The sequence below is a fragment of the Dioscorea cayenensis genome, chromosome 9, assembly GCF_009730915.1.
Source record: "Dioscorea cayenensis subsp. rotundata cultivar TDr96_F1 chromosome 9, TDr96_F1_v2_PseudoChromosome.rev07_lg8_w22 25.fasta, whole genome shotgun sequence".
Classification (NCBI taxonomy): domain Eukaryota; kingdom Viridiplantae; phylum Streptophyta; class Magnoliopsida; order Dioscoreales; family Dioscoreaceae; genus Dioscorea; species Dioscorea cayenensis.
In genome coordinates this window covers 6694122-6717068 of record NC_052479.1, presented here as the reverse complement: position 1 = coordinate 6717068, position 22947 = coordinate 6694122, and the positions used below count along the sequence as shown (strand labels likewise).

General features: G+C 40.5%; 2 non-coding genes and 1 pseudogene across 2 annotated transcripts; all 3 read left to right on the top strand.

The window, feature by feature from the left end:
• Nucleotides 1-1869: 1869 nt before the first annotated feature.
• Nucleotides 1870-1976, top strand: LOC120269634. Its single transcript, XR_005539279.1, has one exon. It is a non-coding gene; the product is annotated as a small nucleolar RNA R71 (small nucleolar RNA).
• An 8065-nt stretch (nt 1977-10041) lies between these two features.
• Nucleotides 10042-10148, top strand: LOC120269681. Its single transcript, XR_005539323.1, has one exon. It is a non-coding gene; the product is annotated as a small nucleolar RNA R71 (small nucleolar RNA).
• A 7052-nt stretch (nt 10149-17200) lies between these two features.
• Nucleotides 17201-22180, top strand: LOC120268439 (annotated as a pseudogene).
• Nucleotides 22181-22947: the final 767 nt, after the last annotated feature.

The following is a 22947-nucleotide window of genomic DNA, read 5'->3' as shown; positions in this document are numbered from 1 at the left end:
AACATTGTATCTTTTCTTTCTTTTTCTTTGGCATTGGTACCATAACCTCTCCTTTTCGTTTCTTCAAATTAGGACTTGAAAGAGAGAGTGAGGTTCCTTTCTTGATCTTCATTTCCTAGCTCCTCCCAGTACTCATCCAATGGGTTTAATGAGTAGCACCTCCAAGACACAATCATTAAAGAAGTCAGGTTTCATACAAGAAAATAAAGCATATGATCATGGTCTGGAAGAGTGTTTACGGCCGCGATCAGGTGGGTGGCTGCTCGCTTCTTCTCCTCACCAACTCTTAATGTTAATTTTCCTCCTTTAAGGTCAAATTAGGGCACTGTAAGTAGTTGGTGAATAGCGAGCAAAAAGAATCACCGGTGGCCTCACATCTTCCTCAATATCCATGATGATGTAACCACAGAAAACACAAATTTTTCCAACCCGACAATCACCTCTTCTACAATCCCACGAGGCTTCCTTGTTGATCAATCCAATTGTAAAATCATTCTAGTGGGTCTAAGCTATCAAGACCAAGTCACACAAGCGATGGTATAGGCACAACACGCTGCTCTCGAGTCCGCTTAACGCATTTTCCCTCGAACTCCATCCTCAAGTACATGGAATTAAGCTTCCCGTGATCTTTAATTTTTTGTGTTAGCTTCTTCCAAAATGGCTGAGCAATTTCCTCGTGAGTGCAAATCTATGCCCTTCTTCCAATTTTCTCTTGTTTGTTAGCGCTCCTTCAAAAACTTAGCATACTTAAGCATTTGAGTTAAAGCTCTACAATAGCGATGTTTATGTGGAGTCGCTTGAAGATGTTGATAAATTTTAGAATTGGAGCATCCTTCTTATCTTAAGCCAATCTAGTCATGGATAGGGAATTGGAGGTTTGTATCTGCATGTTTTGATGAAACTCTTGGTGGAGTTTTATCTTCACTTTGCTTACTTTTCCCAATAACTTTCTCCATTATGGTAGGGTCTTCACTGGCTACCCGCTTTGACACTTTGTCAAATTCACCCTTGTCTTCTAACCTATTTCTCGCCTCTAAGGGCAATGGCCTCAAGTGTCTCCTCACCTCCTAGCAAGTTGCTAGGAAGACCACCTCGGTCGTTTCAATTTGCTTTTAGCAAGCTGCCCCACTTGGTGCTCGAGGGACTATACAGAAGCTTGAAGGTTCAGCAAAATGGACTGAGTAAGCTAACCATTCACCTTACTGAACTGTCCAGCATGTTGAGCAAGCTAACCATTCACCTTACTGAACTGAGTATCCATACTGCTAGTTATGCTATTAAATCTTGATTCAGTGTTAATCATGAACTTGGCCAGTCCATCTTCAGTAGTGAACCTCTTCTCTAGCAGTGGTTGTTGCATCTGCAGACCTTATGGAAGTGGTGCAGCTTTTTGTTGTTGCCCCTGATTCCATGAAAAGTTTGGGTGGTATTTCCATCCCGGATTATAAGCCGAGCTATAAAGATTACCTTGTGGCCTTTGTACCCCAATATAATCAACATTCTCAATTGGAGCGACGGAGGAACTAGCAATAGGACATTGGGCGACTCCATGCCCTCCACCACAAAGTGCTACAACTCATCACCATCTCTAACTTCGAGCTACTACCCATGAGCATGTCTAACTTTTGAGATAACACATCAACCTTTGCGGCAACAGCATCATTAGCATTGACTTCATAAATTCCGGCCCCTTTTTGTGGTGCACCTCTTGAGGCCCAATGAGACTCATTGCTTGACATTGATTCAAGGAGTTGCTTGGCCTCATCAAGGTACTTGTTACTAAGAGATCCACCCGCTGCGGCATCAGTTAATGGACGAGTTGCATAATTCAACCCGTTGTAGATGATCTGAGCCCGCATCCAAGAAGTAAAGCCATGATGGGGGCATCTTCGAAGAAGGTCTTTGAATCTCTCATAAGCTTCAAATAGTGTCTCCAACTCTCCTTGTTTGAATGCAAAAATTTCTTGCCTTAGCTTTGCCGCTTTGCTTAGAGAAAAATACCTTCCCAAAAATTTTTCAACCATATCTTTCCATATTTTGATCGATCCCGGCTTTACGGATGTGAGCCACCGATATGCTCCATCTCTCAAACTGAAAGGGAATAGTCATAGATGGATCGCATCATCAGTCACCCCGTTTATCTTGAAAGTAGAACAAATTTGAAGGAAACGGGAAAGATGATCATTCGCATCTTCATTTGCAAGACTGTTAAATTGGACTGAATTTTGGATCATGCCGAAGATGCTTGCCTTGATCTCAAAATTGTTTGTAGCGATGGATGGTGCTTGCACACTAAATTCTTCTCCTGTGAATTATGGCCTGTTATACTCGGATAAAGTACGTCTTTCTTCGGCCATGATTACAGATTCTCTGTCCTCAATCTCAATGTTTCTTTCACTAGTGCTTTCACCCACTTCTCTAAATCTTCGACGCGAGGTTCTCTCAATTTCACTGCCTTGTGCATCTAAATTTGATGGATTTGCTCGTGTCATGCACAGTACCTTGCAAAGTCAATAAAGATAAATAAAATTAAGCTCAAAAAGAAGTAAGACAAATGAAAAGAAGAAATAGAAGAAAAGAAAAATGGTTAGAGCAATAAGCTAGAAGTTTCCTAGAATTCCTTAAGTCCCTGGCAATGGCGCCAAAAACTTGGTTGATTGTCCGCAAGTGTACAGGGACGCCACGTAAAACCTTGTGCAAAAGCCCAAGGATCGTATTCCATGGGGCTAAGGAGCTCCTATTAGTCCTCCATCACTTACTTTCTAACCTTACCACTTAAGCATAGTATACTACTCTAATACATGCAAGAATGTAAATAAAACAGAAGTATAACAATTCCAAGGCGAGCAAGAAAATCACAAGAGCAATGATGATAAGAATAGGCCTAGGGATGAGAATTCCTAAGAGAGGTCATCATGATGTATGGATGCATAAGAATAAAATAGCAAGGGAGATTTAGACCGACGGACCTCAACAATAGTTCAACCCCAATTTCTCAGTGGTTAAACCCTAATCCCGTACAAATGATGATAAGGATCTCTCTCTAATCATATTCCTACGATTGCATTAAGTACGTGGAGATCACGCAATAAGGATGCACTTAACCTAAGTTTATCCTCATGGTTCGGAGGGGCTACCTACATCCAATTTCTTGGTATGTTGGTCTAACATTACCCCTTTTAGGAATCTCTCCTGTGGAGGTTTACGGGCATGGGTAATTTCCACACGCCGGTGTGGATGTGCAGAATTCCAAGAGACACAATTATCCTTTAAAAATCTCGTTAAATCTTTCATATACTACCCCTCCAGACACTCAAAAAACACTCTTGATCAATTTTAAGACATCTCACCGATGTTTTAGAGGGATTTCCATTCAATTTCCACCCCGAATTCAAAGTTTTCATACCCATTTCATCGCTAAACCTTTTGCTCTCTTTCTTATTTGCCAATTCTTGTTTTTATTGGATTAAAAGTGTTGAGTTGCAGCAATTTTTACTCTATAGTGGTTTATGCATATTTAGAAACAGTTTAGACGTGGTTTTAAGGTGTATTTTTGGGAGTATTGATATGCAACTATGCGATTTTCACGCCCCAAGATACACACAAGCGTGTGGAATTTCCACAGGAACGTGTGGAATTCTGCAGTATTTTTTCCAAAGCTTCATTGATCATTTTCTCATCAATTCTTGTAGATATGGTGCCTCATTCGAAGAAGCAAGAAGTTAAATATACCAGGGAGACCCCACCTGAGGTAGTACACATGGAATTCTCCAATCCCGAGCATCAGGCTCGATTTGAGAGATTATCGGCACTCTGTTTTGGTCATTCTCGCGTTGTGGATTTGGGTGTGCTAAGAGAGATTGGCAGGGTAACGAGCTAGCCGATGAGATTGATGAGATGTTAGTAGTGCGAAGCTAGAGAAGATTGTTGACGATCTGAGAGCCAGCTTTCCGCGCGTTGACGTTAGAGGTGTTGGCGTCTTTCGTGTTTGATCAGTCATATGAGAGTTTGGACATCGTGGATTGATAAGTGCTTGTGCGATATGAATGCGAAGCGTTCATTCCTTATGTTGAGCATTACTTTCCTCAGTTTTCTACATTAATATGTGTGTTTTTATGTTACTTTTACGCAGGTAGGGTTGTGAGGCCGAGTATGAAGGAAATGGGCCAATGTGGATCATAATGCACCTATTTTGGAGGAGATCTTGTTAAGGTTCAAACGCGAAGACATAGGTCAGGTGTGAGATGCTAGAGTGTGTGTCAACCTTCTCGCATTCGAGTGAGCACATCTATTTGGAGGGACACAAAAGGCGATCACGCCGAGCATTCCGACTTATGCATATAAGAACAAGAGCCCCGCCAAAATGTACATCATTGAAGAAGCAAGTGATTCACGACGTGAACGTGCCCGCTATGCGTACTCCCCGATGAAAGTATGGAATTGGGAAGTTAATCGAGCCAAGACCGTAGCAGTAGAACTGTAGTACCATCGTAGCAATCACTGCTCACACTGCTGGAAATTCCGCGCGGGCGCGTGTATCGTCCACGCCCGTGGAGTTGCTCGATTCCAGCCCTATTTAAAGCCGATTCAACCCCGATTTTGGTATTCTTTTCTCCATCTTTTCCCCAACTTGTGAGAGAGCTTCGGCTAGGGTTTCGAGGGGTATTGGCCAAGGTTTTGGAGAGGTTCTACGGCTCCGACATCGTGATTCCATTAGGGAGAAGGTTGGTAGGGGAGCTTCCATCGAGGCGTATCCTATACCGGACGAAGGAATCCTTGGACGACGAGTAGAGGACTTTCCACAAGACCATCGACACGACCATCGAGGGGGTTTATTTATGGATTCATTGCTTTTTACATTCGATTTCTTTGATTGTACTAAGCTCCATGGAGAGCTAAAAACCCCTAGTGGGTACTTGGATGATTGTGAACCCTAGGATGTATTCGTTTCATTGAACTTCTTTATTATGCTTTCAATAAATTGATGTTTATTATGAGTTCCAACCTTGAATGCTTGATTGTATGAACATTTCCCCTAGAGTGACACTAGGGTTGAGAGTTCTTGTTGGTAACTTTGTGAGTGAGTGACACACCACTAGCGTTTGACAAAGCTAGGTTGGAGATGGTTGAGAGGGTGAGTCGAGAGGTATAGGAGCGTCCCCTTTCCCCTCCGACGTGATAGATTCTACCTCCGCTCCTCGAGTTCTTTGCGGCCATAATGGAGTGAATGGTCTAAGGGATGAACCTCCGATGGGGCCTAGTTGCGCGTGCAATGGAGTGAAGCGTTGAGAGGATCTTAGTATCTAGGGCTTAATTGTGGCTAGGGACCTTCCACCTGGACCAAAGGGGTAGGTCTATATTTAGGAAGAGATTTATCACTTGGAATCCCTAGAGCTCATTGCAACTCTATGCGAGTGCAAGGTGTTGAGATTGTTCGATTTCTCCTCCGGGACATGTATAGAGTTAGGCATAGTTGACCTTAGATTTGTGACTATGTATGTAAGGATTTCCACGACTCACCATTGCATTGATTAGGAAGCATAATAGAGAGTTCTTGCACTTGAAGCGATCATCCTAGGTGAAGCATTATCCGAGTACCCCATTCTTTATCGATTGCCTTACCCTCTTCTTACTTTTTGCTCTTTCACTTGTTGTTTTTTTATTATTGAGAATTGAATCAATTTCACACTTATCACTATTGATATTCCACATAGCTAAGAATCAAATTAAGTATTTTCACTCCCTACTCCCTGTGGATTCGACCCCGCTCACCCGGGATTATTACTTCGACAAGCCCGTGCACTTGCGGGATATAAGCAAGTGGACCTTGTCATGGATACTATACAATTCCGAGCATTCAGACATCCACTTTGCATGAGTCTCACTGAGTTCTCGGTTCGTATGGGTTTGTACGCCAAGAGTTACATAGGTACAAAAGAATATGCACACTTGCAGACGGACTTCCCTCGTACGTCGACTCTGTAGCAAGTGTACTGAGTTTTGTGTGACATGGGCAGTATGAACCGGGAGTGTCCAAGGCCACCAACCTATCTCGGCAGAGCTACAGATAATTACACTCGGTCCTCAGTAGGTCTGTATATGGTCAAGGTGAGAACACAGCTGTTTTGAGCAGGCAGGACTTACTCTATTTATACTCCATGGTCTACAATGTGCCGATTCACCTGGGGCATGTAGTGGTAAACGTTTTCAGGCATCAGGGCCAATTTGTGAGAGTGGGAGTATTATTCGATGGTCCTTACATCACTAGATGATAATTGTCTAAATGTACATATTTTAGTGTATATATTTGATGTATCTAGCATGAATTTTTATAAGAATTGATGCCCGTTTTGTGCTTAATCGTGTGTTATTTCCTTTGCAGGGCACAGAAATGGCACAGAAAACACGAAGATGCAATTTGAGTGAAAAAGAGAAGAAAACCAAGTCGCAATATCGCAGCATATTCACTGTAGCAGCTTACTGTGACTAGAGTACTGTAGCGTAATTACTGTAACTGCACTGTAGCACATGGACAATTTTCAAGTCAGAAATTGAACCAGGCTATACGGCCTCAATGCTACCCGGGATGATTAGTGTAGCCGAAAAGGATGAGTTGTTTTAAGGCATACTGGCTCAATGAGGTGCTCATTGAGCCAGTATTGTTACTGTTTGAGAGCTTTTGTGCACCTTTGCCTACCCCAAATAGGCTCAATGAGGTCCTCATTGAGCCGGTATACTACCCATGTAGAGGCCAATTTGTTGGAGATGTTGGGGGGTATATGAGGGTATCTTGAAGGCCATTTTTGAGGACTTTTTGGAGGACTCTTGGCAGCCATTACTTGGGAGAAAAAAGGAGAATGAAGACATCATTCTTGGGAGTGTTTTGGCTTGAGGCTTGGTGAGATCAAGAGCTTGAACTTCAAGGGGAGAGCTTCATCATCAAAGGAGGAGAAGTATTCGGCCTTCCTTGGGTTAGAGGAATCGTCATTCGGCCGGCATTCTCCATCCTCATCATCATTCAGACTAGGGAGTGTCATTTATGCATTTACTTCTTATTTTTGTTGAGTTTGAGATACTTGTTTGTATTGTGGCACACTCGACCCCAAGGTCACCTGATGTCGGAGAAACTTAGGGGGTTCATCATGTATTTTGGATGTTACACTTATATTTGAAATGCATTGGTGTGATTTATGGTTTGGCACATTGTATTTCATGCCTAGAACTATTATGTGGAGAAATCCTTAGTTCTTGTTTGAGTTGTACACGTAGACGTGACCTACTCGCATGTACTTGATCATTGAAGACGCACGCCCCTGTGCGCTCTCGGGAAACCACTCCTCTGTCTCTAACGCAACCACATGGGCGTGCGGAAAATAACCACGCCCGTGCGCCCGACCCACGGGGCAGACGCACGCCACTGTGGCATCTCCGTCCAACCGAGAAAACTTTCAAAGTGTGTTACACGCCCATGCGGAAATTATGTACAGTCGTGGGTTCTTATTGGGCGGTTCATAAGGGCAGACGCACGCCACTGTGTCTTCTAGGGATGGTGGAGAAACTATTTGTAGAGATCCACACGGTCGTGTGGAAATTCCACACGTTCGTGTGTTTATGGGAGAGTCATCCACTGGGGCGAGTCCACGCCCCAGTGTTTTCTCGGGATAAATTTGTAAGTCTCTATAGGAAAACGCATGCCCGTGCAAAAATTCCACACGGGTGTGGACCATCACAAGGTCATTCACAGGGGTGAGTCCACGCCCCTTTGCCTCTCTGGATGAGCTCTGAATGAAAACGCACGCCCGTGCGGAAATTCCACACAGGTGTGTGTTGTCTTTGGACAATTCAAAAACACTGTAGGCTCTATAGAAAATTCCTGAACATATAAATAAACTCAAAGCCTGCCTTACAAAGCAACTTTACCGAGAGAAAACACTGAAAATAAGCTCAAGCGACCAAAATTCTCCACGCTAAAACACAATAAAGCACACGATGACATCAAAAATCCACAAGAAAAGTCATGGCAAAAGCATTTAACAATCAAGACACCAACACTCAAGCTTATTCATGCAAACTCTAATCTAAGAACTAGGAAAACTATAAAAACTTGGGTTGCCTCCCAAGAAGCTCTTGTTTAACGTCACTAAGCTTGACATATCTTGTCTTACCTCACGGGGGCTCATAGATGAAAGTTGGACTCTTACCCATAACTTGAAAGCATGATGAGCAAAGCTTCTTCAAGGTAGAGGGGGAGTTATCATGCTTGGTGCCGCCTAGCAAAAGTTTATCCAACTTGTTCGGTTCCTGCACATCCCAAATAGCCTTGGGGCACTTCCTATGGTACTTCCTCGCCAGCTTCATCTTCTAGAGCACCTTCTTCATGATCCCCGGAGTAGATGATATCTTCTCCTCTAGACCAAGTGCCATTACTTCTTCATTATCCACCTCTTGGTCTAGCAACCCATCGTATGGGTCCAGATTAAACATTTCTTGCATGTATTCATCAATTATCTCATCAATAGTGTCAAAAAAGTAAAAATTATCATCAAACTCTAGAGAATGTCTCATGGCTTCGGCGAGGCGGTATGTGAGCTTATAGTCTCCAACCCTTAGTGTCAACTCCCTGTCGTCCATGTCGATCAATGCCTTGGAAGTGTGCAAGAATGGTCTCCCAAGTATCAAAGGAACATCCGCATCCTCAACGGCGTCCAACACAACGAAATCTGCAAGAAATATATACTTGTCAAGTTTGACAAGCACATCTTCAATGATGCCTCTCGGATGTCTCACTGTTCGGTCCACCAATTGCAATGTCATCCGAGTGGGCCTAGGCTCTCCCAAACATAGCTTTTGAAAGAAAGAATATGGCATGACGTTGATACTGGCCCCTGAATCAGCCAATGCCATTTCTTCCCCCAAGTTGCCAATGTTACACGGAATTATGAAGCTTCCTGGGTCTTTTTCTTGTTCAAAATATTCTTCTGCAAGACCGTCGAGCAAGATGCATCTAGAATCACAGAGGCACTCTCCTCCAATTTTCTTTTGTTGGTCAAAAAATTATTCAAGAACTTAGCATACATCGGCATTTAGGATAATGCCTCAACAAAGGGAATGTTTATATCCAGTTGCCTAAATAAACCTAGAAACTTCTTGTACTGCTCATCCACTTAGTTGTTCTTCAATCTAGAGGGGTAAGGGATTCTTGGCTTGTAAGGTGGGGGTGCCACCTCCTTCTCACTTGGAAGCCTACCTTCAATCTCATTACCACTTCTCAAAGTGATCGCCTTTACATGCTCTCCTGGATTGGTTTCGATATTACTCGGCAAGCTTCCTTGTGGTCTCTCTGATAGAGACTTCGCAATTTGCCTCACTTGATTTTCTAGATTGTGCAATGACGCGGTATGGTTGCAAAGTGTAGCCTTGACCTATTGGAACCGTGTATCCGATGATTGCACAAACCTAGTCAAGGCTTTCTCTAAGTCGGTCATTCGGGTTTCCAAGCCGGACACTCTATTTTCCATATTTTTGGCTTGTTGTTGTTGGAAACCCGATGGTGCCATGGGCTTTGGTTGTCCTTGGTTGCTCCAAGAAAAATTAGGATGATTCTTCCAACCCTGATTGTAGGTGTTGCTATATGGGTTACCTTGGTTCCTCATTGCATTACCCACAAAGTCAACTTTCTCCACCGAAGATACATCACCAATAGAGATCGAGCAATCAGAGGGAGCATGTCCTCTGCCAAATCTGGTACAAGTAGTCATGGCCACCACTCTATTCGAAGTGAGAAGGTCTAACTTCTTAGACAATGATTCCACTAGGCTGCCAAAGAAGTGACTGCATCTATTTTATGGACCCCTACCAGCTTCTTCTTTTCTCGTGCATTCCACTGATAACTGTTCATGGCCATGTCCTCTACTAACTATCGAGCTTCTTCCGAGGTTTTACTCCCCATTGTTCCTCCTGCGGCAGCATCTAACAATTGCCTTGTACTCGGATTCAACCGATTATAGAAAGTCTAAATATTGAATAATTATCCATTCTGGAAATCCATGTTGTGGGCACCTCAGCAAATGATCCTTGAAGCGTTCCCATGTCTAAAACAATTATTCCATTTCCATCTGCACAAACGATGAGATCTCATTACGAAGCTTGGCCGACTTCCCCGGAGGAAAGTATCTAGCAAGAAAAGCTTCTAGCATCTCATTCCAAGTTGTGATGGATGGTTTTGGAAAGGAATGAAGCCACTGCTTGGCTCTTCCCTTGAGAGAGAATGGGAAAGCCCTCAATCTAATAGCATCATCTGATACATCGTTAATCTTCAGCATATCACAAACTTCCAAGAAGTTCTCTATGTGGTTGTTTGGATACTCATCTGGGCAAACCATTGAACTGTGCTGACTACTGAATCATCTGGATGAATGCTGGTTTCAGCTCAAATTTCGGAGCATAATCAGGGGTCGCACAATACTAGATTGTGTCCCCAATACTGACAGTCTGGCGTAATCAGGCAAAGTTCACTGTTGTTCATTCTGCTCAGCCATATTGTCAGATCCGTCAACTTTCACTTCAGCTAGATTTGATGGTTCTTGCACAGGTTCTTTCCCTTTTCTTCGGAGTGAATATTCAAGTTCGGGATCTCCTTTAATTAATATCGAATGGTTCCTTTGTGTCATAACCTGGAGTTGCAACCAAAAAGAAAAGAAAAATAAGAATGATGATAGAATAGAAAAAATATGAAATAGAATGAATGAACGAATGGCTAAGATAACAAAACGCAAAGTATCTCTAAACACCTACTCCTCGACAACGGCGCCATAAACTTAACAACAACCCCTACGTATGTCCTGTAAGTGCACGACTTTGTCGAGTAATAAAATCCCAAGTGAGTGGGTATCGTATCCACACGGAGTAGGGAGTAAAAAAACTTAAGTTGTTTCTTAACCAAGTGAATATGAATAATGATTGTGTTGACAAGATGTAATGTAAACAAGAATAAATGAAATAAGAGAGAAAAGCACAAGTAAGTGAGAGATAAGGCAATCGATATAAATGGGGTACTTGGATATTGTTCCGACTAGGACAATCATTTCAAGTGCAAAACCTACTACTATGCCTCCTAACTAATGCATTAATAAGTCGTGGAAATCCTTCAATACACGGTCCCAAATCTAAGGTCAACCGTGACTAACTTTATACCATGTCCCGGAGGAGAAATCGAACAATCTCAACACCTCACACTCGGATAGAATCGTATGGAGTTCTAGGGATTCCAAATGATAAACCCTTTTCCTAGAAAACCCTTTGGTCCAGGTGAGAGGTCCCTAGTCACAATTAAGCCCTAGGTGCTAAAATTCACTTCAACGCTTCACTCCGTTGCCTCTGCAACTAAGACTCAATGGAACGTCATCCCTTACCCATTCACTCTACTATAACAGCAAAGAGATCAAGGAAATGGAGGTATGATAAATCACATCGGAGGGGAAATGGGACGCTTCGCAACCTCTCGACTCACCCTCTTGACCTTCTCCAAACTAGCTTTGTCTAACCTTGGTGGTGTGTCACCCACTCACAAGGGTTACCAATATGAACTCTCAACCCTAGTGTCACTCTAAGACAGGATTCAATCAATCAAGCATTCAAGATTGGAACTTAAATAAAACATCAATTAAACCTCCTCGACAGTCATGATGATAGTCTTGTGGAGAAGCCTCGTCTCCTCCAAAGGTCCCCTTGTCTGGCCTAGGATACACCTCGCCGGATCGGTGCCAGCAAAAGCTCTTCCAATAACCTTCTTAAAAGTGGAGCGCGATGTTGAAGCCGAAAAACCTCTCCAAAAACCCTGCCAATACCTCTCAAAACCCTAGCCGCAGCCCCCTCTCAAGTTTGGGAAAGAATGGAGAAAAGGATGCTGAAATCGGGGCTGAATCGCGTCTTAAATAGGGCTGGAATTGGGCATCCACATGCCCCTATGGATTTGCCACACGGGCCTGTAGAATTTCCGTATGGGTGTGGATAATTTCCACACGCCCGTGTGGATTCTCTGGAATTCTCTTTTTTAGCCGGCTGTGAACAATACCTGTTATAATAAATTGCTATAGTGTTTGCTAGAGTACCTGCTACAATCCCGGCCCGACACAGTCCCGTATCCATGTTTTCATCGAGGTAACGTCAACGGGCACATGTTCATGTCGTAGATCGCTTTGCTTTTTTTCAATAACCGCCCTTATTGGTGAAGATCTTGCTATCAATGCACGAGCGGGGATACTCGAATGTGACTGCCTTTGTGCCCTTCCAAACCATTGTGCTAGCTTGAATACATGTAGGTTGGCACACATTCTCGCATCTTGAACCCGACTTATGTCTTCACGTTTGACCCTTCTCAAGATTTCCTCCAAATAGTGCTTTCACGATTTACATTGGCTTCTTTTTTTAACATTCGGTTTCACAACCCTATATGCATGAAAGTAACATAAATGCACAAGTATTAGCGCTAAAACCTGGTAAAAGTAATGCTCATCATAAGGAAAGAACACTTCCCATTGTTATCACACAAGCACTTATCAACCATGTACATATATTGATTGAAGCGATGGCGGAGACAACGTCTCAAGACTTTGCACAAACATTATTGATATGTCGTCATACCATACTCAGTACCTTCTCCAATAAATTGTAAGACATCTACTGCAATTTCAAACTATGAAAGAAATCTGGGATTCATTACACAAGAAGTACTTAGTTGAAGATGCCGAAAATTGGAAATATGCAATAGGAAAGATTTCTGATTTTCAAATGACTGAAGATAACGATGTGTCCTCACAAATTCATGATTATCATCTTCTGGTCAATGATCTCAAAAATGAAGAAATCATCTAACCTGACTCTTTCATTGTTGTCTTCCTCAAAGAATGCCTACCTGAATCTTGGAAATTCTATAACAACAACTAAAAGCATAAAAGGAAACTTATGACTCTCAAAGATATCATTGTACACATACAAATTAAAGAGAAGAACCACCAAAGGGATAATGCAGATAAAGTCAAAGAATTCTCATCCAAAGCGAATCTTATTGAAGGCGGATCAAACAAAATTTAGATTCCAATGGACATCCCCAGACCTTCAAAAGCATCGGAAATAAATTCAAAAGATTTGCATCAAGATTCAATGGACATAAGAAGGATGGCTTCAAATTTAATCAGAATCAGAATTTTCAGGCTACTTTCAAAAGGAAAGGTTCGTATTATGTTTGTGGTAAACTAGGGCATTATGCATCTCAATGTCACTACAAGAAAGAAACAAAGGCGACAATTCCTAAAGTCAACATAACTAAAAAGGCAATGATGAAGTCATAGTTGCTGTTGTCTCTCAAGTACTTATGGTGTCTGATGCAAATGAGCGGATTGTAGATCCTGGAGCCATGAGGCATATTTCTGTAGATAGGAACGCTTTCCAATATTACATTCCATTCACCAAAGGTGAAGAAACAAGTGTACATGGGAGATTCATCTGCTTCTCATATTCTTGGAAAAGGAAAGGTACTTCTAAAAGTTACATTAGGGAAAAATTTAATTCTGATTGATGGGTTGCATGCCCCAGATATCTGTTATAATCTAGTATCTGTCTCACTACTTGGAAAAGCTAGAACAAAAGTCGCCTTCGAGTAAGATAAACTAATAATGTCTAAAAGTGGAATTTTCATCGGGAAGGGGTATTGTAGCCAAGGTTTATTTATTCTGAATGTACTCAATGTTGACAATGGATATAAATCATCTTCTTCTGCTTACATAGTGAACTCAATTAATTTATGGCAAGCTAGATTAGGACATGTGAACTTTTCATACATTAAGAAATTCAGAGAATTAGGCTTAACTCATAACATTACCGATTCTAATAAAACTGACAAATGTGAAATTTGTGTAGAATCTAAATCAACCAAAAAAGGTTGTAAGTCAATTGAAAGAGAATCTGAATTGTTAGGTTTTAATCATTCTGATCTAGGTGATTTAAAACATTCTATGACTAGAGGAGGTAAGAAATATTATATTACATTTGTTGATGATTTCTCTAGATATACTATTTTATATTTTCTTAGATCAAAAGATGAAGCATGCGAAATGTTTATAAAGTATAAAGTTGAAGTTGAGAATCAACTAAATAAGAAAATAAAAAAGCTTAGATCATATTGAAGTGGAGAATATGAAGATAATTTTCTGAAAGCCTTTTGTGAAAACAATGGTATAATACATGAGACTACTCCTCCATATTCACCTGCTTTTAATGGAATAGCTGAAAGGAAAATATAACTCTTAAGTATATGATGAATGCCATGTTAATTAGTTTAGACGCTCCTAATAATTTATGGGGATAAGCTATTTTATCAGCTTGTCATATTCAAAATAGAATTCCTTTTAAGAAGACTGGTAAAACTCCGTTTGAATTATGGAAAGGGTATTGCACCTAATTTAAAATATCTTAAAGTTTGGAGTTGCTTAGCAAAAGTATTATTACCTGATTCTAAAAAGAGGAAAATTGGTCACAAAACTTTTGATTGTATGCTAATTGGATATGCTTTGAATATTGCTGCATATAGAGTTATGGTCATTAAGATTGACATTATGGAACCTAATACTATCGTGGAGTCTAAAAATGCAGTTTTTTCGAACATATTTTTCCTTTGAAATCATGTGTTGGTAACATTGCATATTCGCCTCATTTTACTTCTAATTTTGATTCTACGAATATTGATGTTTTTGGATTTGAATTAAGAAGGTGTAAAAGGACTAGAAAATAAAATAGTTTTTGAAGTGACTTTGTTACTTTTCTTGTGGAGAATGATCCTCAATCTTATTCTCAAGCTATCACCTCCCTTGATATTGTGTTTTGGAAAGAAGCTATTAATAGTGAATTAGATTCAATTTTATCTGATTATACTTGGGAATTAGTAGACCTATCACCTGGTTCTAAAACTATATGTTGCAAATGTATTTTTAAGAAAAGACTTAAACCAGATGGGTCTATTGATAAATATAGACCTAGATTAGTAGCTAAAGGATATTCTCAAAAGAGAGAAATTGATTATTTGGCACTTATGCTCCTATTGCTAGAATTTCTTCTATTCATATTTTTTCTATTCAAATTTTTATTGCATCAGATGCCATTAACAATTTAATTTTTCATCAAATGGATGTCACAATAGCTTTTCTAAATGGAGATCTCGAAGAAGAAATATATACGGATCAACCGGGAGGGTATGTGAGTAGGACATCATGCCTATGCCAACTACACCACGTATGAATAGTAATACTTCAGCTGGTATAGAAGAGAAAGCATATCAAGGACCAATTACACGAACCTGTGCTAAACAAACCCAAAACCAAATGAACGCTAACTTAAGCTTATTTTTAAATTATATTGATATGGTGGTGTTTCCTATTTCTTCTACCTTAATTGTACTTAAGTATACCAGAAGTGAGGACATAATTCCAGACTTAGTCAAACAAGAGGATAGCAAGAGAGTATCATTTGAAGCTACGCCACATGTGGACCTCACACTCACATGCACGCAAACAAAGGGAGATGTTTTCTTTTATGACAAACAGCCCAAAATATCTCTTTCCTAAACCAACCCAATTTCTAGAAGAAAACAAAATTAAATCCCAATCAATCAGGAAATCAAATATTCCAATATTAAGAGCGGAGAGATTCGCCTGCCACCTTCACATTCTACAGTACCCCTGCGGGATACTATTTCCTTATTTAGATTGATTTTCTAGCCAATTTTATTTTCCTAAATTTGGATTATTTTTCTAGCAATTTTCATTTTTTACTTTTAGGTTGATTCCTAGCCAATTTTAATAGGATAGTTTTTTTTTGTATCCCAAGTTTATGTCGGCTATAAATAGCCTTGTCCCTTCTCTTTTGAAGGATAGAACTTTGATTATTATTCAAGAAATAAGAGTTGTCGTACTACCATTGTTCTTGTGAGTTCTCCTGGATTCGCAAGATGAAAGTTTCGGCTTTTTCCAAATTCGTGATCTACTCTTACGAGCATTTTGTGTAGATTAGTTTCTGGTTTATGGTTCTACAATTGTTTGGATAGTGGGTCTGCATTCCTGATGCTTTGGATCATATCTCCCGAATGTATGGGTCGCATCCATTCTCACTGTTTGCAGCTAGTTATCCCTTAACCTAGATCCTATGCCATGAAGATCGGGCCATCATCTAGACCTCCTTCTTCTTCACCAAGTTAGAGCCTATCATTTGGTATCAGAGCCTTCATTGACATAATAGGATACATCTATAGTAATCTTTTGATTCAATCTCAGCTCTTTCATAATTTTTTCAATCCCATAGTCTAGAAACCTAAAAATAACCCAAAACTTATCTAACCTTTCATTAGTACTATTATTTGAGTATTGTATTTTAGGTTTATAATCTGTTCATATTCCTTTAGTTGCCGGTCACAAAAAAAGGGAAAAAAAGCAAAGCAAAACAAAACAAAAATAAAGAAAGAAAGTTCAAGAAAGGCCATTACAAAAAAAAAGGAAGAAAAGAAAAAAACAATCGGATTGGAGTTTCTAGCAATCTAGATACAATATCTCATCAAATTATTACTTGTTTTGCACTTACTAGATTTCAGTACCATTCACTTCTTGTTTTAGCTAACCAAACTCCACTAAAAACCGAAGCTAGTTCTTTTGACACATTCTTTTCAATTGCTTAATCACATACGGAAAACTACCACCTAGCCCAACCATGATCCGAAGAGAAGGCATAAGAGCTTTGGTAAGTAAGAGGTGAGATATGTATGAATCCACATATATACTTATTTTTCTTCTTCATATCCACTAACATGGTAGGTTCAGAAGCTAGATGTCATGATGATAACCCTGTTGGTTCATACCACAAGAAAGATGCACTGATTACACGGGTAGAGTATGATGCATTTGTCAGTCACTTTTAGCATGAGCTGCAAGTATCAATTATGTTAGTACAGGAGGAGAAGCTGAAGGTTATGCAAGATACCTTGTGTGAGACTATTGACCAGGCCCTTGCCAAGCGTGTTCCAACCCAAGGTGGGCTTGACGACCGTCATGACCATCGTGACCCCGGTCATGTTGGTTATGGACATCGGTAATTGCCACCCCATGACAATGATGAAGGCTTTCCCCATGGTCGTCGAGATAGAGAAGATCCTGATAGTATGGCGAAGATCAAGATGAGCATACCAGCATTCAGCGACAAAGCAGATCCTGAAGTTTACTTGGAGTGGGAGGCGAGGTTTGATCAAATTTTTAGGATCCATGAGTTTTCCAATGAAAAAAGGATAAACCTAGCATCTCTTGAATTTAGCGATTATGCACTAACATGGTGGGACTAGTTACAGGAAGACAAGTTATTTGCGGGTAATGGCTATATTCACTCATGAAATGCTATGAAGAGGCCTATGCAACATGGCTTTATACCACCTCACTTCTAGAGAGATCTATATAGCAGGCTACAACGGCTTGTTCTAGGTATAAGAACCGTTGATGAATATTATAAGGAGATGGAGGTCCTGATGATCTATACCAACATGCGAGAAAGTGCTGAGGCAAACATGTTGAGTTTCTTGAGCCTTCTGAACCATGAGATTGCTAATCAAGTGGAGATGTTCCCCTATAACACTCTACATAAGCAACAGCAACAGTGTGGTGGTCACAGTCGCACCTTTCCAAATCATCCAGCTGTCCCCACTTGGCGCCGCCCTTAGGGCACCATAGGAAGTAGCGCTATTCTTAGGCCGACAATAGCCACCTTTGCCGCACCCTTTGGCCGCACGTCGACCACATTCGCTGGGCACTCGCCACAGTAATCGATGACCCACTTCTTCAACAACTACATCTTATTCTACATCCACCGTGGCATCTTCTCGCAATCACGACATTGAGTGCTTCAAGTGCAAAAGGAGAAGGCACATTGCTTCCGAGTGCCCCAGTGGGAGGACCTTGCTCATTAATGAACAGGGTGAATTGGAGTCCGAGAGTGACCCTGAAGATGATGGTGATGCAAATGATGAGCCAGCAGATAAAGATGATTGTAGCATTCAAGATGTTGTTGGAGATTGCTTTATTTCCCACCGTGTGCTTAGCATCAATGTTGTCGAAGAGGAGAAGGGACAACGGCATAACATCTTCCACACTCGTCGCACCATTAAGAACAAGGTATACAGGATTATTTTTGATAATGGCGGCTGTAATAACATTGCTAGCAGCGGAGTTAACCTAGTCCATATAAGATGTAGTGGCTCAATGATTGTGGATCATTGCGTGTTAGAAATATTATAACAGTTCAGTTCTCCTTTAGGAAGTATCATGATCAGGTAAAGTGTGATGTTGTCGCGATGCAAGCATGACAATTACTGTTGGGACGCCCTTGGTTGTTTGATCATGATGTCCATATTAGCAGCCATGCTAACTGACTCACTTTTATGTACAAAGGGGAGTATATTTCCTTGCTTCTCATGACTCCAGAGGAAATATTGATGGATGATCTAAGAGAGAGAGAGAGAGAGAGAGAGAGAGTGTGTGTGTGTGTGTGTGTGTGTGCGCGCAAAACACTTGAGTGAGAGCGACCATCATAGTGAGCAAGTGAATCCAAAGCCGAACAAAACCAGACAACTTAAATTAACCAAGCTTCGTGAAAAGGAGGGTTTAGTGATGATGGCTAGGAAGGGGGACATGAGGGCTTTGAGAGAACCCAATTATATATTCTTTGTTTTCCTATACAAAGAAAATTTGCTAACTACTAATGATTTACCTTCTAATTTACCTAGATCTATTTTGGATCTTTTGTAGGCATATGAGGACGTGTTCCCTGATGAGGTCCCACCCAGGCTACCACTAAAGAGAGCAATTAAGCATCAAGTTGATTTGTTACAAGGAGCACCATTGCCTAATCGCCCACCAATTTGGAGGAGACAAAAGATATCCAGAGTGAAGTTTAAGAACTACTCGACAAAGGTTACATAAGGGAAAGTCTCTTTCCTTGTGTAGTCCCAGTTATTTAAGTTCCTAAGAAAGATGGTTCTCGGAGAATGTGTGTAGATTATTGACAACGCCCCTTGCGTGTAACTCGCAAGTGCATGGCTTTGTCGAAGTAATAAATTCCTAGGTGAGTGGGGTATCGTATCCACAGGGAGTAGGGAATAAAAATACTTAAGTTGCTACTTAACCAAGCGAAGACGGAATAATGATTTTGTTGATAAAAATGTAATTAAAATAAGAATAAAATAAACAAGAAAGAGAGGAGCACAAATAGATGAGAGGTAAGGCAATCGATAGAAGTGGGGTACTCGGATATTGCTCCACCTAGGACAATTGCTTCAAGTGCAAAATCAACTAATATATCTCTGAATTGATGCTTAATCAGTCGTGGAAATCCTTAAACACACAGTCCCAATCTTAAGGTCAACCGTGACTAACTCTACACTATGTCTCAGAGGAGAAATCAATCAACCTCAACACCTCACACTGTGTAGAGTTGCAAGACACTCTAGGAATTCCAAGTGATAAATCACATTCCAATGTATAGATCTAACCCTTTGGTCCAGGCGAAAGACCCCTAGTCGCAATTAAGCCCTAGGTGTTAAAGTTACTTCAATGCTTCACTCTATTACCTATGCAACTAAGCCCCAGCAGAGGTCATCCCTTAGCCCATTCACTCTACTATGACTGCAAAGAACACCTGGAACGTGGAGGTAGGGTAAATCACATCGGACGGGAAAAGGGACGCTCCGCTACCTCTCGACTGACCCTCTCGATCCTCTCCAATCTTGCAATGTCTAACCCTCATGGTGTGTCACTCACTCACAAAGGTTACCAATGTAGACTCTCAATCCTAGTGTCACTCTAAGGGAGAAATCATGCAACAAGCATTCAAGATTGAAACTCAATTAAAGACATCAATTAAGAAAAATATAACAGAAGATTAATGAAACAAATACATCTTAGGGTTCACAAATCCAAGTACCCACTAGGGGTTTAGCTCTCCATGGAGCTAGTTACAATCAATAATGAAATCGAATGTAAAAACAAGTAATCCATAGAGAAACCCCCTCGGTATTTGTGTCAATGGTCTTCTGGAGTAGCCTCGTCTTCTCAAAAGGTCCCTTTGTCCAGCCTAGGGCACACCTTGCCAGATCGATGCTGACGAAAGCTACACCAATAACTTTCTTCCAAGCAGAGCGCGGTGTTGAAGCTGTAGAACCTCCCCAAAAGCCTTGCTAATACCTCTCTAAACCCTAGCCACAAGCCTCTCAAAAGTTGGAGAAAAGATGGAAAAGAATATCCTAAAATTGGGCTAAATCATGGCTTTAAAAGGGCTGGAATCGAGCATCCACACGGGCGTGGGGAATTTCCACATACCCGTGTAGATTATTATATTGTTTTTCTACAGTAACCATCTACAATACGTCGTGGTGAAGATCTTGCTATCATTGCACAGGTTGGGATACACAAATGTGACTACCTTTGTGCCCCTCCAACTCATTGTAATGTCTCGAATACATGGAGGTTGACACACATTCACGTATCTTAGAGACCCACTTATTTCTTCCCATTTGTTTCTTCCAAAATTCCACCAAATAGTGTGTTTACGATCTAATTTTAGCTTCTTTTCTTAATACTTAGCTTCACAACTCGACATGCGCAAAAGAACACAAATACACATGTATTAGCGCTTAAACCTGATAAAAGTCATGCTCATCGTAAGGAAAGAATACTTCGCATTCTTAACACACAAGCACTTATCAATTATAGAGCCATTAACAACATAACTGTGAGGTATAGACATCTCATACCTAGACTTGATGATATACTTGATGAACTTAGTGGATCTGTTATCTTCTCGAAGATAGACTTGGGTAGTGGCAATGACCAAATTAGAATGAAAAAGGGTGATGAGTGGAAAACAACATTTAAAATAAAATTTGTATTGTATGAATGGTTAGTCATGCCTTTTGGTTTAACAAATGCACCTAGTACTTTCATGAGATTGATGAACCATGTACTTAGAGCCTTCATTGGAAAATTTGGGGTAGTTTACTTTGATGATATCTTAATTTTCAGCAAGTTTTTAGATGATCATATTGAACATTTACGTGATGTACTTGCTATTTTGAAAAAAGAACAATTATATGCTAACCTTGCATAGTGTGCCTTTTGCACTAACAAAGTTATGTTTCTTAGCTTTATGGTTTCATCTCAGGGTGTTGAGATAGATGAAGACAAGATCAAAGTGGTATGTGAATGGGCAACACCCCAAAATGTGAGCTAAGTGAGAAGTTTTATAGAACTTGGAGGCTTTTACTGTCAGTTCATGAAGGATTTCAACACCATTGCCTGCCCAACCAATGAATTGAAAAAGAAAGAAGTTCCATTCAAATGGGGAGCAGCACAAGAAACGACATTTCAAAAATTAAAGGACAAATTGTCATCCGCACCACTACTAGCACTTCCAAACTTTGGTAAGACTTTTGAAATAGAATGTGATGCAAGTAGTGTAGGTATTGGTGGGGTGCTTATGCGAAAAGGTAGTCCCATTGCTTATTTTATTGAGAAGTTAAGTGGTCCAGCTCTCAATTATTCTGTTTATCATAAAGAGTTGTACGCGCTTGTGAGGGCTTTAGAAACTTAGCAACATTACTTATGGTGTAAAGAATTTGTGATACATTCTGGCCATGAATCATTGAAGCATCTTAAGGGTCAATTAAAACTAAACCATAGACATGCAAAATGGAGTGAGTTCATCGAGTCTTTTCCTTACATTATGAAGTATAAGAAAGGGAAGATAACCTTGTAGCTGATGCATTATCTAGGCGCCATGCTTTGATGTCCCAACTAGATTCTAAAATTCTTTGTTTAGAGAGAATTAAAGAGTTATATACTAAAGATTCATACTTTGTGGAACCCTACTCTAAATGTAGTATAGGAAAAGGTTGGTAAAAGTTTTATTTGTCTGATCGTTCTTGTTTCGAGCTAACAAATTGTGTATATCAGATTGCTATGTTTTCTTATTACTATTGTAGGAAGCTCATTGAGGTGGTTTGATGGGCCACTTTGGTGCCAAGAAGACAGAAAATGTGTTGACCGACCACTTCTTTAGGCTAAAAATAAGGCGTGATGTTGAGCTCTACATGCAGTGATACGAGACGTGCCACAAAGCTAAGTCTTGTTTAAACCCTCATGGATTGTATACTCCCTTACCTATTCCTAGTGTGCCATGGGAAGATATTTCTATGGATTTTGTTTTTGGATTACCGCGGACTAAGAGGGGAAAGGATTCTATATTTGTGGTTGTTGACAGGTTTAGTAAGATGGCTCATTTTATTCCCTGTCATAAGAGCGATGATGCTTCACATGTTGCTGATCTATTTTTTCAGGGAAGTGGTGCAACTACATGGTGTGCCACAAACCATTGGCTCAGATCATGATACCAAGTTCTTGAGCTATTTGTGGAAAACATTGTGGGGGAAGCTAGGAACCAAGTTATTATTCTCCACCACATGTTATTAAAAACAGATGGGCAAATAGAAGTTGTGAACCGCACACTATCCATGATATTAAAAATAATTTTAAGGAAGAATTTAAATATGTGGGAGGAGTGTCTACCAGATGTCGAAATCGCATATAACAGGGCAATACATTCCACCACTAAAATTTGTCTATTCAAAATTGTATATGGTTTTAAACCTACTGCCCCTATAGATCTTTTACCATTGCCCTTGCAAGAACAAGCTAATATGGATGCAAGCAAGCATGCTAAATTTGTTATGAAAATACATGAAAAGACAAAGGATAACATCGAGAAGATTACTCGGCAGTATGAGAAGCGAGCGAACAAAGGAAGAAAGAAGATGTTGCTTCAGTGAGGCGACCTAGTGTGGATACATTTATGAAAAGAGCATTTTCT